General features: G+C 39.5%; 1 protein-coding gene across 1 annotated transcript in view; it reads right to left on the minus strand.

Annotated features, from left to right (window-relative positions):
- The window catches only part of CRLF2 (cytokine receptor like factor 2), a 95425-nt gene that overhangs the window by 26214 nt on the left and 51887 nt on the right, over window positions 1–17324 (minus strand). The window contains exon 8 of the mRNA XM_080375353.1: window positions 1–17324. This exon is cut by the window's left edge and continues 26214 nt beyond it; it is cut by the window's right edge and continues 22037 nt beyond it. The gene's annotated coding sequence lies outside the window, so the exon portion shown is untranslated.

Consider the following 17324-nt stretch of genomic DNA (forward strand, 5'->3'; position numbering starts at 1 on the left):
TTTAAAATGATCTGCTGGAAAAAGTCTTTCTGAACTTTCTGAACTTTCACTTTCCCAGGAAGGAGGCAAAACAATTTTTATAATAGTTGCTACAAAGTATATTCTATATTTAATTATACTTACAGTAAATTAAAATAACCATCATAAAAATTAACATTGTAATTAAATGGAATGAAAAGACTTTAAAAGTAAAAGCTAGTGTCTGCTTTTAGTTATGTGAACAAAGAGTCATGTGGCATAGCTTCATTGACAGCACTGTTGCTGGTCTGGATGGTATCCACTGAAAATGAAGGGAGGTGGGGGGTCCTTAACATGAGAAACTGATCATGGAAAAGACAGCTATCAACTTACTGATATGCTTTGCCCTTGTCCATTATGATTTGTTTCTTTAATATTGTTCGGTGAAATGTATTCATATCTGTAACAAAGTTGTGAATATTGGCAAACTGAAGACTCAAGGATTTCCTCGCAGTGGATGCATTTCTGTAGGAGGCAAACACAAACACAGAAGAAATCTGTGGAGTGCATGGTGCACTCTAATGGCAATATCTTGACGGATGGATGGGCAAGATTTTCCCTTTCCTACTCTAGATATCCCATGCTCTTTTGATCAAGTCACTGCCAGTTTCTTGTGACTCTATAGCTGCTGCCTTTCCTGTATCACTTAGGAACATCCATACTGGAAGTAAGGTACAACTTTTACCTGTGGTGGCAACTCATCACCAGGACTATTACACTACCTCACATGCAGTCCTTAAGTGAAACTGGTTATTTTCCTAACAGATATATTCCAACTTAACCACCCACATCACTGGACTTGATGCAGTGAAAAAGTGTGTCTTATGCTGTGCCCCAGGTCAGATGAGACGCTCACGCCACTCCCCTTTGGATTTAAGGATCCATGAAAGAAGCCTGGTGCTTTGGTTTATTTCCAAAGCAACTAAGTAAAACAATCAGAGACAGTCCCTGAACAAACCAAAGTGGCTGCCTTGCACCAGTGGAAATAAATTCATTTAAAATGTGTTTTGACACCTAAGCACAACTTAGAAAAAGAAAGCTTCCCTTTCATTGGTAAGCTCCACCTCACCTGCTTAAAAATATTACCACAGATGAAGTTTCCCTTTCTAACAATAAACTATTTAGTAAATGCTGGGCTTCAGCTTCTCAGTTTTACAGCCAAATCATTAATTATGACCTTTTTAGTGCTGTTATTAAGCAGTTCCCTTCTTCCCCTTCAAATTCTTTTCCTTTTCTAACAGTGAACCTTCTGTGTCAGTGGCTTATAGACTGAAGCAGTTGTAACGTCTAAGTAGTATCTACAGATCAAAGGGGGAAAAAACGTCTGCTGGAAAGGGGCAAAGACAGAAGAGAGGAGCACATGGACAGGAAAGCAGTGAATCCTTTTTCTTTGTCCCTGTTATTAGCGTGATCGTTTGGTGGTGGTTCTGCAGGGAGAGCCATCAGGATTCCCCGAAATGTGCAAGTTTAAATCATACCAGTCTCTGCCTTCTTAGGGGAAGATGAGAAGGCTGCAGGCATCTCTCCAGCAGGTGAGCACCCAAAGCAAGCATGATGAGCTGCCACAGGCACCTGCTAGGGCCTGGGCACTGCCTGGGGAGCCCTGCATGAAGGGAAGGCTCCCCATCTGGGGAGGATCCATTGTGATCACCCTGGAGACTTCCCCAACACTGTTCACAGAAAGAAGCAGCAACTTTTCCCTTTGAATAAAAGAGGCCCTCCCTTTACATCTGCCCAGGCATTGCTTCCAGAGGGGATGGGAAGGCATGGGGGGATCTGCTCTTGGAAGGGATGAGAGCTGCATTACCCAACACATCGGCTCAGCTACAGTTGCATCAGGCTTGTATACTTGCATTTGTTCAGTGTAAGTAAAGACTACAATGCTGCTGTGTCTGATGTGAGAGCCGAGGCCACTTTTGTCCTTATTCATGCATTCACTGAGGCCAACCACTGGCTGGCTACTTCCCAGGCTGCCATTCACACTGCTCTCCTAGCCTGGTGGGGATGCTTTCCTTTCTCTTCTGAGTTTTCAAGGCTTTTGGTGAGGGACCTGCTATTCAATTAATGCAATGTGATCAGCAGAGATGAGAGCCAGTCCTGTCGTAGCTACCTGTGGCATTAAAATTGAGATATCTTTTCTCCTCAGCAAGTTAATCTTAATCTTTATTCCTTCTTCCTTTTTTTTTTTCTCTTTCTAGGCTGCTACAGATTGAAATCATCTCAGGAGAAATGAAACAGAGATCTGCTGCCACCTTCTGATCACTTGGAAATCTTTTCAGGTCCCCAACACAGAAACATCACTGTGGAATAGTGGCTACAAAGTGGCTACATTTCAGTAAACGGTGAAAATATCCTTCTGTCATCTACAGCTGTACATTATATTATTTTTAATCAAAAATACACGGATAACTTTGGAATGAATACAATATTGATTGAAATATATAGGGAAAGGTTCCCACTCTTGTGTGTGTAATATAGAAAAGCATTCCACGCCCAGCTCCAGTATAGGTACCCAAAGTTTCCAGTGAGATCACTTAGTGTTAGAAGTCAGAATACTTTTGTGTCTCATGCCCCAAACTGGAAACAGACAAAAGATCCAGCTTATTCTGAACAAACACAAGAACTTTAAACCCATCACTACTTCATTTCTTAAGAAGCTCTTAAGTTTGTAGTTTGTAATATTTGGCATGGCACGGATGGAAAAGGACATGTGTGAACAGCCTATTCCTGTTTTAAAACACTTAGGGGGACTATCCCTTGGCTGCTCTGTAATCACTTATTTCAAACCTTGAATTACTCTGGTATGTAAATACTGATAATAGCTAAATATAACAGAAAGTGGCCACATACATATGTGTACACCATATTCATCTATCAGGATATTTTCCTGGGTCTTCAGCACCAAACCCCTGACCTTCACCACTTGAAATAAGGGCTCTTTTGTCTATAAGCAAAGTAGCAGGCTGAACAGTAATATTGGCCAGCCACAAGTATTAAGCATTCACTTCTCAGAGACATCAATACTGCTAATGATTTCAAACCCCTGACTCAGGCCTCCTGAAACCATTAGACAGCCCTTATGATCATCAGTGCTTAAGACAACAATAAAGATGTAAGGTGTTTTTTAAAAACATTTTTCATCTGTTTTTTGAACCTTTACAGTTCTGTGTTTTAAATTTTCTTCAATCACCCTGGCAGACAACTTTTAGGAGAAACTCAGCTTCTTGTGTGATTACCTGGCTGCAGGAACTGGGGTTTTAAGGGGGGAAAAGCCACACACATTCACATCCCCCCCACCCCCATGAAAATGTTAAATATTGCATAGCTATGAAATCAGGAAAGTCAGCAGCATAAGCGTAAGCTTTTTGCAGCCCACCAAAGTGCACAGAATATTAGAGCCCCCTTAAGCTGCCATTTAATCATGGATATTGTCTCATTACATGGGGTGGCAGCAGCCCTGGCTCAGACTGGCTGCTCAGGCTCCCATGAGCTTTGCCATCATGACCCAGCCACCAGAGAAGGCAAGACACCACACGTAAGGTTCCTGTTGCCCTATTGCAAAGGAACAAACCCTGGCACCTGGGAGGAATTTTGTACCCCTGCTTAGGCATTGTAGGTCCTCGCATCTCCTGGCTCCAGCCACTGTTGTGCCTCCAAGATGGACGCTGCCCCTTGCCCAAAGGTAGAGCTGTCGGGGTCACATTCTGTGCCTGATCCAGTCATGGGGAAAACCATGCCTGAAGAGCCAAGTCCTGCACAAGATCAGCAGCCTGGACCACAGAGATAAAACCACATTTCTTTGACAGGCAACATCAAAAGTCTTCAGCGAGTTAGGGAGAGGGACTGGGGACTCCCAATTTTTGTTGCAGAGCTTAATGGACACTGGTATTCAGAAAACACTCGGCATCCACCCTCAGAAAATCAAGAAGAGTGAGGATCCCTAAAAGCAAAGCTCTGACAGCATTAGTCTCTTCTGAAAATCTCAGCAGGAGTTTTTAATCAGAGTCAGCCTTGTAACAAAGAGACAAGTAATGATTTCCTATAGTCTGTAAAATTCTGATGAGGGTAAAGTAAACATTGCTATTACAGGGTTACAGAGTCAATTTCCTATCACTTTTCACTAGGACTATTGTAGGGAAACATTTGGGTAACCACATGTTGTGCTAAAAAAACCCTAAACACCAGCAATGTTTCCTTTTTAGGAAAAGAGATTTGTGAATGATTTAAAGCCTGATTCAGTAAATTGGGCCCTCTTTTACTCGGAAAAGGAATGGGGAAGAAGGGGGAGGGTGCCAAAACTACATTGCGCATTACCAGATTTCCAGGATTCTGCATTTTCTTACTCATTAAACTTCACATTGAATATGCATCACTTTGCACACAGTTCCAGCCCTAGGGATTGCACAGTCCAAATGTATTTTAATTACATTATTTATTATTTAAATTAATTTAATTACAAAAAATAACAGACTCTGCACATGTTTGAAAATGCCATGCTGTACAACTAAATCTTGAGTAATTGTTAAATTTCTTGCAGGCCTCCTGCTAGGAAGTACTGTTTTTCTTTAAAAGTGAGAACACTATTATATCCGTCAGTGGAAAGTTTACACATTGTATTTCTTCTTTCATATGCCGTTAAACATGAGGCGCTCTCATTTCCCCCTTTCTTCAGAAGGCAGGAGACCCATCTGGTAATATTCTGCAGATCAGCATTTCTTAAGGAGAGTTTGATTTAAGTGGTGGTTTTGTTGAAGGCAACGAAAAAGAACCTTATGAACCTGGGTTACAGCACTATGTTTTGTGTTGTTATTAAAGTTACTCCATGCTCGTTCCATGCCAAAGACAGAGCCATCTTTAAGCTGTGGAGACTAAGTAAGACATATTCTCCTAGTTCTCAACCCATTGTATTTTGGACTTGCAGCAAATTAAAAATGCCCAGTGTTGCATAGCTCTTGACTTGGCAGCTAATTTTGTTTTGACAGTTGAAAAGTTATGTGAATAAAATAAGAGCTCCTTCATAAGCTCACGAGTTGTTAAAGTTTTAGAAAAAAAAATGGAGAAGATCCATTTTCAAGACTGATAAGTGTCTGCATGGCTTTTAACTTCTGTTTTCTGGCTGGCACTGGGTGCACAGGTATTGAGATACTGCAAGAAGATTATTGCCATCTTTCTTCCCTGGACAAAATTTAGTGGTTGAGCCTCTTTTCCTTTCTCTCTTTAAGCCAGGAATCCAGAGAAAAATGTGTGAAAACTGGGAATAAAGTTTTCTTGGCTGAGAGAAAGCAGCTAAGGGACTTTGCTATAGAACAGTGTTCCAGCAAAGATCAGGAAACTTTTCAAAAGTTTCCTCTTGGGAGAAAGGTCACCTTTTTGACCAGAAGTCATGTTCATAATACAACTACATTCTTATTTTCTCAAATCCTAATTACCCCAGACTTCTGTCTCCTCTTCGGCAGGACTTTGATTCTGTAAGAGCAATGCATGAAATACACTGAACAATTTCCTGCTGCTGTTGCTGGTGTTTCTTATGGATTTTATGCAACAGTGATAAAAGCTCAGTATAGGCATCAGGCAGCGAGTACACTGTACAGCAAATGCCAAGTCAGATCAGCAATCTACATAGTTCATATTTTGTTTCAAGAAAGGCTAGTGACAGATAATTCAGTCCTGGTCATTTAAGTAATTGCATCATCTGCAAATATTACCATCTTAGTACTCACCATCCTACCCAAACAACTAGCAATTATGTTAAACAGTTCTACTCAAACACGCTGAGGCAGCGAAATGCTAAGGTATGCAGTGGTGGAAAATGCACTTTTAATTTTAGCCTGATTTCAGCCAATCTAGCTTTAGGAAATTAGCTGAGGTCCAAATATATAACTGTATTCTAGGCCATCTTCGTAGCTGTTGTAGGAAGAAAAGCATTTGTAGAAGGTAAGTAATCCGGTCTAAGTGTCCCACTTGCATACTATAAATAGCCTACCTTGGAAAAGTATACCTTTCTCCCTCTCTCTATTAAGAAGGGCGAGTAGGACTATTGGCAGCAATAACAGATAATTACTCTTTCTTTATTCTGCACCATAAAAGAAGTTTATTTGATGTATTTGCTTCCATCAGAGACTTAGACAAAGACTTTCTGAAAGTCTTTTGTCTCCCCTTGATATAGAAAGCAGTGGATACTGTTTACCTTGATTTCAGCAAGGCTTTCAACACTGTCTTCCGTAACATCCTCACAGAGAAGCTGATGATATATAGGCTGGATGAGCAGTGATGTGGATTGAAAACCATCTGAATGGCCAAATCCCAAAGGTAGTGATCAGTGATATGAAGTGTAGTTGGAGGCCAGTAACTAGTGGTGTACCCCAGAGGTCAATATTGGGTTCAGTCCTGTTTAATGTCTTCATTAATAATCTGGATGATAATCAGCAAGTTTGCTGATGAGACAAAACCAGAAGGAGTTGCTGATATGCCAGGCAGTCATGATGCTATTCAGAGGGACCACATCAGGCTGTAGAAACCTGACAGGAACCTCATGAAATTCAACAAGTAGAAGTGCAGAGTCCTGCCCTGGGGAGGAACGACGCCATGCACCAGTGTACACTGGATGTTGTCCAGCCTTTGCAGAAAAAACATGTAGGGGTGCTGGTGGACATCAAGTTGAACATGAGCCAACAGTGTGCCCTTGCTGCAAAGAAAGCTAAAGGTATAACACCCTGCCCCTTGACACCCTACCCCTCGACTAGCACCGGCATGTAGGCAGAATGCCACACACATCATCTGAAATGAGATGTGGGGCACGCAACTGCCATGTGAGGTATGATTCTCTCAAATCACAGTACCGATGGTGGAGCCAAAAAATGACATGACTCTTACCCACATTCAAAAGCCATTTGCACAATTGACTGCTGCTGTCAGATCATCTGGACATTAAGTGTCCCTGACAGCCTACCTGAGCCATGGCATTGCTTATGATCCTATGTTTGCTATCAGTGACCAGATGAGTCACTGTGAAGGCATGTCGTTACTCATCTTTCTTACTGCCTCAGCAAAATTTGGTTTATAACATGTTGTCAGACCCCATTACTGTTCAGAGCACATCGTGGCCTGGACTGCATTAGGAGGAGTGTTACTAGCAGGTTGAGGGAAGTGATCCTTCCTCGCTACTCAGCACTGGTGAAGCCACACCTGGAGTGCTGGATCCACCTCTGGTCTCCCCAGTATGAGAGTCATGGACGTATTAGAAAGAGCCCAGCAAAAGGCCACAGCGATGATCAAGGGACTGGAGCATCTCTCATGTGAGGCAAAGCTGAGATAGCTGGAACTGTTCAGCCTGGAGAAGAGCAGGCTGATGGGGGGAATCTTATCAATGTAAAGGAATACCCAAAGGGAGGGTACAAAGAAAATGGAGCCAGGTTCTTTTCAGTAGTGCCCAGTGACAAGACAAGAGGCAATGGACACAAGCTGAAACCCAGGAGATTCTATCTGAACATCAGGAAAGACTTCCACTGTGAGGGTGGCCAAGCATTGGCACAGGTGGCACAGAGGGGGTGTGGAGTGTATCCTTGGAGATATTCAAAAGGAATATGGACATAGTCCTGAACAACTGACTCTAGGTGGCCCCGTTTGAGCACAGGTGACCTCCAGAGGTGCCTTCTAACCTCAGCCATTCTGTGACTTTTTAGTCATGTCAGAGAATTTTAGTTAAGAAATTAAAGAATTGTGGCTTTTTCTTATCTGATAGATTCTCTTCCCAATTAAACTAGCCCAATGTTACTGATGTGGTTGAAAAGCGATTTTGTATTTACACTGATGATGATCATGACTGATGGGCCCAAACACGCTATTTGCTTTCTGTAATGGATTTGAACTTTCCCAGCCTCTGTTTCTGTGGTTCCTCTTTTCTGTGGTCTTTAAAAGCTCTTACCCTTTGTTGGAAGGTTTTCTTACCCTCTGTACCCCTGCCTCTGATCTTTGTCATTGTTTTGTATTTAACCTTCAGTATATGTTATTTGAAGACGGACTGATAGTATAAGACTGACTTTAACTTTCATCCAGAATGATACCATGCCCCATGCTGTCAGTGCTAAAACAGAGCTTCCCTGTTTCTCAAAGATTCATCTTCACTCTGAAAAGCTGTGTCTTTAGTGACCACAGCAGAGCTCACAATTTATAGGCCCAGAGGTGAACTTGAAGAGAGTTTAGTCAAAAGCTTCAAGGCAAGGGCCTGGAAAGGTCTCCTCTCCCATGCAAACACAAATGACATGTAAGGAATTCACCTCTAACTGATAAATCAAACACTCTCCCACCAAAGTCTAGCTTTGGTAGCTGGGAGACTCATGAAAGCAGGGATGAAATACTTCAAAGTCTGGATGTATATTTTGGGTACATTGGAACACAATATAAAATCCCAATTGCAGACCTTCATGTGTCTCGTATACTCCAATTGCCTAGAGACAGGGTACCTGCAGGTATGTTACTTGATGCCTTTGGCTTCTGAAAAGGGTTACAATGGCAAGTTACAATGCAGAATAATCTTCCAGATGGAGCCATGCTTTAGAAAGTGCTGTTCGTTTGGCCCTTCTCAATGAGAAAAAAAAAGGCTGGGGGAAAGGGAGGGTGAATGAACAGAGGGGAAAAGTGATGACTCCACAAAAAAATGAGTGGGCTTTGAGGTGAGCCTTGGGGCAAAGTAATAATAGAATAGTAACTTAAATTGATAAAATACCTTTCAGCATGGTCTCAAAGAACTGCACAGTTATTAAAACCTAATGCCAAATTTAGCACTACAATAAAAAGACAAAATAAAAGCAGTTCCACAATATAGTGAAATGTATATATATAAAATACCAAAAATAGAGTAACTCTAAACCCCAACAATCTTACTTTTCCCCTAAGTTTGGAAATATGAAGTGATTTTCAGGGCATTGAGTACTGGTCTATATTGTTTTACAAAGATGGCTATAAAATAAGTAGGCAGTACACATTTTTGGGTAGGAGGCACACTGTGGGCAGAAACTAAACATACTAATTGTGCCATAGAAATGCCCTAGACTCTAGGATTTTTAACATTGCTCATAGACTTAAAATTTAAGGTGGTCTAAGAGTTTGATCTTAGAGGAAGAGGAAGGCAGGCGAGGAAATAATGAACTTTTTTCATTTGGTCACAAGTTATTTCTCTCAGTGAAAGGATTATCGTGTAAGATACCAGGCCTGGATTAAGCAGGGAATCACTATGTGATTATAATGATCCTTTCTGGTTTCAAGAACATGTGCATCTATCAGCAATTGTGGATATAAGTATAGCTGAGATATATGGGAGATTCTCCTTGCAGCTTATGGCTGTTCTGAACACCCTGTTCTTTCCTTAGAATTAAGAGGGAGATATGGGCTTCTTCAGCCATCTCTCACCTGCTTCACTACAGTTATCTCCATTAAGAACTGATGTATCATGTCCTAGAAGTTCCTGTTTCCCCCCATCAGCTTAACAAGGAGTTTAGTAGGATGCAAAGAGGTCTTCATTCAGTCAGAAGAATGCTAGCTTGGGCTGGGGACTGAGGGAAAGAGAAATATTTTCCTTTTGTGCAGAAAGAATAGAAAAGAGAAAATACTGTAACAGCTGAAACTTTAAATAGTCAATCTGAAAATATGGAATTTGGATGAGAGAGTTGTAGCTGTGTCTCATATGCCACCAAGCAATTTTGGGGTAGTCAGACATACACATTTCCAGGACATTGTGTAAAACATTTTTTCTGTTTGACTGTACTGAATGCAGTTGGTCAAACTAGAACTGCATTCGGTTATCAAGATATTTGTTTCTGTGTCTTGCAATTTATAAAGCAAGCTGTGTTCTCTCTCTTGTGCTCTCCTTTTATCCCTTCTCTGATTCTTTGCTGAATGGTAAACAAAATCATGGGGAATGTGATACGACAAACTGTTATTAAATACTTACTGATTTGCATGAAATGAAAAATACTGCCAGAATTATACAAAAATGAGCTTCTGTGGCTTCATACCACTTAAGCAAATACATTGTGACTGAAAGCTGAAGAAAAATCCACAACCTGCAACCCCTAAAATTGGATATCCCAGAGAAAATGCACTACCCCTTCCTCTCTGGCTTAACTTTGATAATATAATACCAAAATTGCCAGTGCAATCAGGATTTAACAGATCAGTTAGAAGGAACTGGGAATAGATTGGTAATATGCAGATACTGAATAAACTGCAAAACTATAATTAACTAGGGATCTGGAAAATAAAATCAAGTGGATTTAAAACACAAATGAAAAAATAACCTAAAAATTAGCTGTTTCCCACCAGCCATGGAGAAGAGAGATATTCTCTCAGCTGTTTTAAGTAATGATCTGCTGTCTTCTGCATCTGAAAACAAGCAACAGTAAGGACAGTGCTCACAGGGGTCTCCAAATTGCCTCTGTCCACAGTCCTTTTCAAACATACCTATGACCGTGATAGTAAGTTTACTCAAAATAAATGATTCTGAAAATCTTAGTCTGGGAGGCCGTGAGGCACAGTTACTTCATGACCATAGCCTACTATGAGGAAAATAAAGGAACTGAATGAGACTACTGTCCATCTTTAAATAAAGTGAAAGACAGAAGACACCTGTAGAGGAATGAAGCTGGGTTAATTATCATTGATAATATACAGCTGTGGGCTGGCTTCAGGGGCGGTGGGTTGGCTGGTGTAGATAAGGTGCAGCTGTGGCTGGTTCTGTTAAGTGGTTGAGAGCCAATGAAGAGAGAGCAGCCGAGAATGAAGAAGCAAAAGGAAGAACACATGCCCTAGATGAGGCATGGCACGGGTATGAAGAGTATGTTGGTATGAGATGGTAGAAGACCTTGTAGCAGCTGGCTAGTTTGGAGAGTGCTGTGACAGATACTTTTATTTCAATGCAGTTCACATTGTAATGTATTTTGCATACCAAGAACAGAAGCACATTGAGAAAGGAGGGAAAAGAAAGGAATGCAATCTTACAAAAACTGAAGTTAGTAAAAATGGTCTGGAAAATTAGGAGAAATTTGTCAGAAAGTTGAATGCTTCACCATGTTAGAGAAGTGGAAATTTCTAATCTAAAGCAAAGGCACCACATGGCAAGGCAAGGAAAAGTGGTAAATAAAAATCGTGAAGCTGTGGTTGTTTGAGACAATTTAGGTAAAACTGAACAATGATATCTAAAACAGTAAAAGTGCTACTGCTGGTAACAGAATAGGAATAGAGTGGGTATCAAAAAGCATAATTCTAAACTCAAGAAGAAAGGAAGGAGAGCTAGGTATAGATTAACACAGGAAACGAGGAGGACGATGATCTGAAACAAGGAGCAATCCTCCTCGAGTTCTGCCCAAACACCAGTGTCTTAGTATGATGCTGCATCTTCAACCTGGTGGCAGACTGATACTCTCCATGTGGGACTTCACACTGAAGGTGAAGAGGGGACAGGTGTTCCTCACCATCACAGGGGGAGGGTGAGTTTCCCTGTTTAGGGGTAAAGGAAGATAGGGTTTTAGAAAAGATTATTTGAGGATCCACATAGATGGACATTTGAACTGAGGAGGCAGCAAGGGCTGAGGAATAATGTGAGGACGCATATTTATCTGTTTGGGACTATGGTTAAGAAAGTTAATTTTAGAGGTAGCTTGTATAAAATTATGAAAGAAGCTAAAAAGTAATTTGTATATATTGGGAGACTGAGGAACAAACGGGAAATTTATTATCTCTTCATTGTGAAAAGTGAAAGTCAGTTTTAAGCTATACATTTGGTATTAGAGTTTGACACTATATTGGCAGTTCTTAGTCTGACAGGGTTGGAATTACACTGTCGAAACAAAAAAAGTTAAGAGAATATGGGCTGATAAACTATGGATTTGTGAGTCAATAAAAATTGTATCTATAAAAAGTTAAAGGTCCAAATAGTCCTGTCAAGAAAACATTTTTACAAGCAATACAGGTAGATATACCAGGTAATATATTGTAAAAGAAAAGCCTTTGCAAATTGGGGATAAAATATAACTAGAAACAACATACATGCACAGTACATTGTTCTCTACAAGAGCTGATTGAGAAAATGAGTCACTTGGTTAGCTAAAAGTCATTTTTATTTTAGGCAATAATCTGAAGAATGAAGAGGCAGATGAAGGTCATCTAAAGAGAAATGAAAAGTAACCGTTTTCCTATGAGCCATAGGCAGAATAAATTATATTTCTTTTTATTGTTTTTAAGGTATTTTAATAAATTCAGGGAGAAGGAGACAGCTGAAATGTCATAAACTGCCCCTTGTAGGTCAAGGGAGTTGAAAACTGGACAAAAGAAGTGACACTAAGAGCTAGTAAAGTGTTAGAAACATGAGATCTGAACAGTATTTGGAAAATGAAGAACTTCGAAAATAGAACTCACACATACTGTTCACTGCCACAATACAAAATATATGGATATCATCCTTCCCGAATTCTCCTCAACAGTCAGTTGCCATCATCACTTGCATTTGGTGTTAATATGTTGGCAATCAAAAAGCAAATGGTACAGATGGAGACTGAGCAGCACTATATCCTGTGACCTCATAAAAGTACAAGAATTATACAGGCGCTTCTCAGAAATTTCTAATAGAAAATGTTACAGAGGAAATAGATTAAAAAATGTTGTGGGTTTCTGGCAAGCAGTAATGAGACAAAGCTTTACTGTTGAAGTTTGCCATCTTTTAAAAAAAGAGAACAAGAACTAAGAATAGACAGAATTCTGGCATTGGTTTAGAGTGTCCAACAGTTACAAGAAATTACTGGAAGTGAGAAGAAATTTAACCTCCTGCAAATTAGTAAAATGGAGCAAACTTTAAGATACAGTTAAAACAAAGAATGTGAGAAAGAAAAGGGCAGGAAGATCTGTAACAATAGGGCATCAGAGAAAATGCCTGGTTTGGCAACCATTTCAATTAGAGATAGTAAGACACTCGTTCAAAAGAGACAATATGTATTTTTGAGCAATTCTGTGGATATAAAATTTTCAAAGCTGGAAGCCAGGGAAAGAGGTTGTTGTCATGTTTTATAACTGCTTTAGTTACAAATAGAAAATAGAGACTTTCTGGAGAGCTGTATTATACAGGACATTGTTATTGGGAACATGAAGATAAATGTGATAAGAAAATTTTACAAACTTCTGAGAAAGTTGATGGTTTAATGGAACAAATTATTTCCCTTCCAAGCAAGGAGGGTATCTGTCAGAGTACAAAGCTGCAAAATAAATGAACAAGTTTGGAAACACTGAAAGTGTATTTTTCAGGGATATTCTATTGTGAAGAAAAATCCTTTGGAGTAAAAAAAATGAATAATTCTTTAAAGATTATGGAGATAAAATGAGGAGCTGCATTTTTCTGCTTTTTATAGAGGTCCTGGTGTTTTTGTGGTAGAGAATGGAAATCTCAGATATAATAAGAGTAATGAATATTTTCACCAGTTGTTTGTGCTACCTCTAGAATCATCAGCTTTAGTAATTTTCATACAAAAGCAATAGAGCATGGATTCTGGAAGGAACATGATGGCAGTTCAATTTGCGAAGGTCACACGATTATATGTACAAGGTCAAGTTCTTCTTTAAAAGTAATAGTACTGCAAACATGTAAATCTAGCTGTGCTTCTCAATATAATATAAACAGTGACAATCCAGAAAACTTAGATGGCAGAATTTTTATGGAAATTTAACTAGAATGGAAAAACAGTTAAGAAAAACTACAAATTCAGTTGAGTTAAAAATGCAATAAGAACGTGGTTACATGTAAAGCTGCTCTTCTACCTGTTGCATCCTTCTGAAGAGATTATGATTAACCCTTATTTGCCATATTATGAAAAATAAAATCTTTCATGAGGACCACAATCATTTTGTTTTAAGTGTCAAAGGCTAACCATGATGTAATGATAACATTGGAAATGAGATGCTTTGACAAACTACTTCTCCCAATACCTGTTGCTGGTTTAAAAGAAAAGGCCTTAAGTAATGTGAGGGAAGAAAGGTCTTTTCAGTGGGAAAGAGCAGATACTGTTACAGGAAATTTATTTTTTTAAATTTATTTTTCCCTGTCAACATTGACCTTTAAGTATAATGGATAGGTGGGTCTTTAAAGGGTGGATATGAATGTCACCTGGAAGAGTGGCAAAGTATGACCAAGCATGTGAACACTGCTTTATACTGATGTTCAATGTTCAAAGAAGAGCATTTTCACACCTTTCTTAGCCTAGTGAGCTGTCCTTTCATACAGCTCAGTTGAAGAATGACATAAATCCATGTATTAATGGATTAAACATTATTCACAGGTATGCAGTGGAGCAAAGTGACCTAAGGAATTTGGTTTTTTAGATTTTTGCTGAGAGAAAAAACCACCTGATTAGTAAAAAAGTAAAAGCTAGTAATTTAATCAAACTATTAGAATATTGTGGAATAATTGCAAGAGATTTCTTTTTCATGTATACTAACTAACTTCGGTAAAAAGAATTCTTACCAAGAAAATTCTGATGACCCCCTTGAAGGGGAAAAAAAAAGTCTCCTTTCAAATATTCTCAAATAAGAATTTTAAAAATAATAAAAAAGTGTATTGAAACTTACTTAAGCACTCTTCTTGAGCTATACAAATAACTAAAGAGAAAAAGCATTATTTTTTAAAGAAAAGAATAAAAAAAAAGAGAAGGGAATAGGGAGATTTAAGCAGAACATTACTTTGGAAGATCTTAAGAAAGATACCGAGATGCAACTGGACTAAGACTATGCATTTTCTACTTGTTTTATGTAGAGAAAATAGTATGAAATAATATGCCAATAGAAGCTTTATCCATTTGGGATCAACAAACGGCCTATCAGCAATGCAATTCTCTGGAATAGCTGTAGAGAAAGAAGCTCCTTTTTCTGTCTCTGGTGGTTATGCTCATAAGTACAAGCGTGCTGGAGAGAAATGTAGTGAATAACAATATCTTTACAGGTCTCCTAAGCTCTCATGTAAGGAAATTCACTTTGTGCAGATTAGAAAACAAACAAACAAACAATTAAAATCAGCTACCATTCGGTGAATAACCTCTGGTAAAGATGCTGCTCAAACGTGTAAGGAAATTTTCAACCCTCTCTCTCCTGTTTGTCATGAGAATATTATACGGGATATCCTGTTATTAAAGGAATGGTTCTGTCAAGGCAAATTGTAAAGAAGAGGCAAAAGAAGCACAGATATTTAGAAATATGGAATGTTTGTTGTAGGATGCACAAGACATACTGTAGATGCAGTATACCTAAATCCCAAATAAGATACTTTGAATACTAATAGTCATAATGGATGATATAAAGTTTTCCTAGACTGTGGAGATGGTTCGAACTTCAGAAAACTTGTCACCAATGATTTCTTCTGTCAACTTGTAATAGCTTCAGCCTTAGGCAATTGTCCAGTTATCTGGTGTGTTTGTAGGATTACTTGGTGCTGTTTCTTGAGTTGCCTGAACAAAAAAGTCATTGAGCTCTTTCCAAGAGATACATGCACCATTCCTTAACAAATCTGTGACTCTGCAATTGGGATGAGGTGAGTGCCTTCAATTTCACTGCGTAGTTTCTCTCTTGCTCTGCCATAAGGCAGTCCCAAATAAGAATTCAATGTTTTCTTATCTGCTGGCCTCTAAGAGGGTATCAAACAATTTTCCTCTTTCTTTGTGCTGGAAAGAGAGCATGTATTTGTTGCATCTTTGTGAAATTCCTGCATGTTCATCGGATCATAGAATACCTCAAGCTGGAAGGGACCCATAAAGATCATAGAGTCCAACTCCCTGCTCCTTGCAGAACTACCTAAAACTAAGCCATGTGACTAGAAGTGTCATCCAGATGCTCCTTGAACTCTGACAGGCTTGGCGTTGTGACCACTTCCCTGGGGACCCTGTGCCAGTGACTGACCATCTCAGTGAAGAGTCTTTTCTTAATGTCCCCTATTGCAAAATATCTCCAAGCTAGCGTAACTGGCAACTTTTATTCTCCAAATCTGGAAGAGAATCCTGAAAGAGAAATGATGTGGAGGAGAAAAACAGGTGAGTGTTGGGCTAATATTAATTTTGAGAAAATAGATATTTTCTGTATTTAAGTATCTTCTCTTTTGGTTTAAGAATGAATGCCTGTAATACAGCTTTTACGTTAATTGCATACTTTTGAGAAAAATACATTCACTGTTAACATGTCAATATTAGAACACAGCTACTGAAATTTTAACTCCATTAGTGCCCTATCAAGGAATTATTTACCACTTTCTTCCTTCTTCATAAATATACAGAAGGCATTGAAACCACCACTGCTGCATGTATTTAAGCATAAATGCAATTCTTGAAAACCATCAGTGTTCACAGTTGTAACAAAATCATGAGAGTTCTTGTAGGAAATATAAAATTATCTCCAAGTGACAACACAATGTCCAGAGCACTGAGAAACCCACTCTAGAACAAAGAAAGTAGATGACCAAGCTTCAGGTGGTGTCAATGTAATAGAAAATTTTAATGCTGAAACAGGTATTCAGAATGGCCAGTTTGAACAGTTAAAGGGTTTGATGTGGAAAAGTTAAGTTCCTGGTTGACTGCTGGGACATAAATGTTCTGTTTCTCCTGTGCAGCAGGTATCACTATATCTCTCCCAGATGGCGCACCTCACCTCTGGTGGTCCTTTCTGAATGCTGAATGCTCACACCAAGCACTGTGTGAGCAAGGGCAAGAGAGGCTACAAGGCCACATCAGCTTCACACATGCATTGTGGATCACATTTTCTCAGCCCCTGCCACCCCCCTTCTGGTGCAACATGCACCAAGAGGGACTTAGGAGGCATTTTAGAGCATCTCGGTTCTTCATGGACAACAATAGCAAGCTGCCACTGGTCTTCATCTCTCAGAGGCAGCGTAGCTCACCGTCTTTGTAAGTACGGCAGGGCTTCAAACATCTTCTCACTATTTCCTCATCAAATTGGGGTTCCCATGCTGACAACTATATCCATTAGGATTGCTAACTCAATTTCCCTCACCCTAAAGTAACAGAACCCAATTTCATCCTCCTTCCCTTCTCTGCAACAATGGGTTTTACTAAGATTGGAGATGATGATCTGACCCTAATAAACATTAGCAGCACTGGAGCCTAATTTTTCCTGAACAGACCCCTTATTTAGTTAGATTATTTTGTCACATCATTCATCACAACCGTCGGGTTTAGCCTGTTCCTGTGGTTTGGTTGCACTTAATGCAGCAGTTTTATGTGGCCTTGTACACACAGCAAAAGTTTTGTCTCATTTGCTGTTTGCTG

This window comes from Falco punctatus (genome assembly GCF_963210335.1).
Source record: "Falco punctatus genome assembly, chromosome: 2".
Taxonomy (NCBI): Eukaryota; Metazoa; Chordata; class Aves; order Falconiformes; family Falconidae; genus Falco; species Falco punctatus.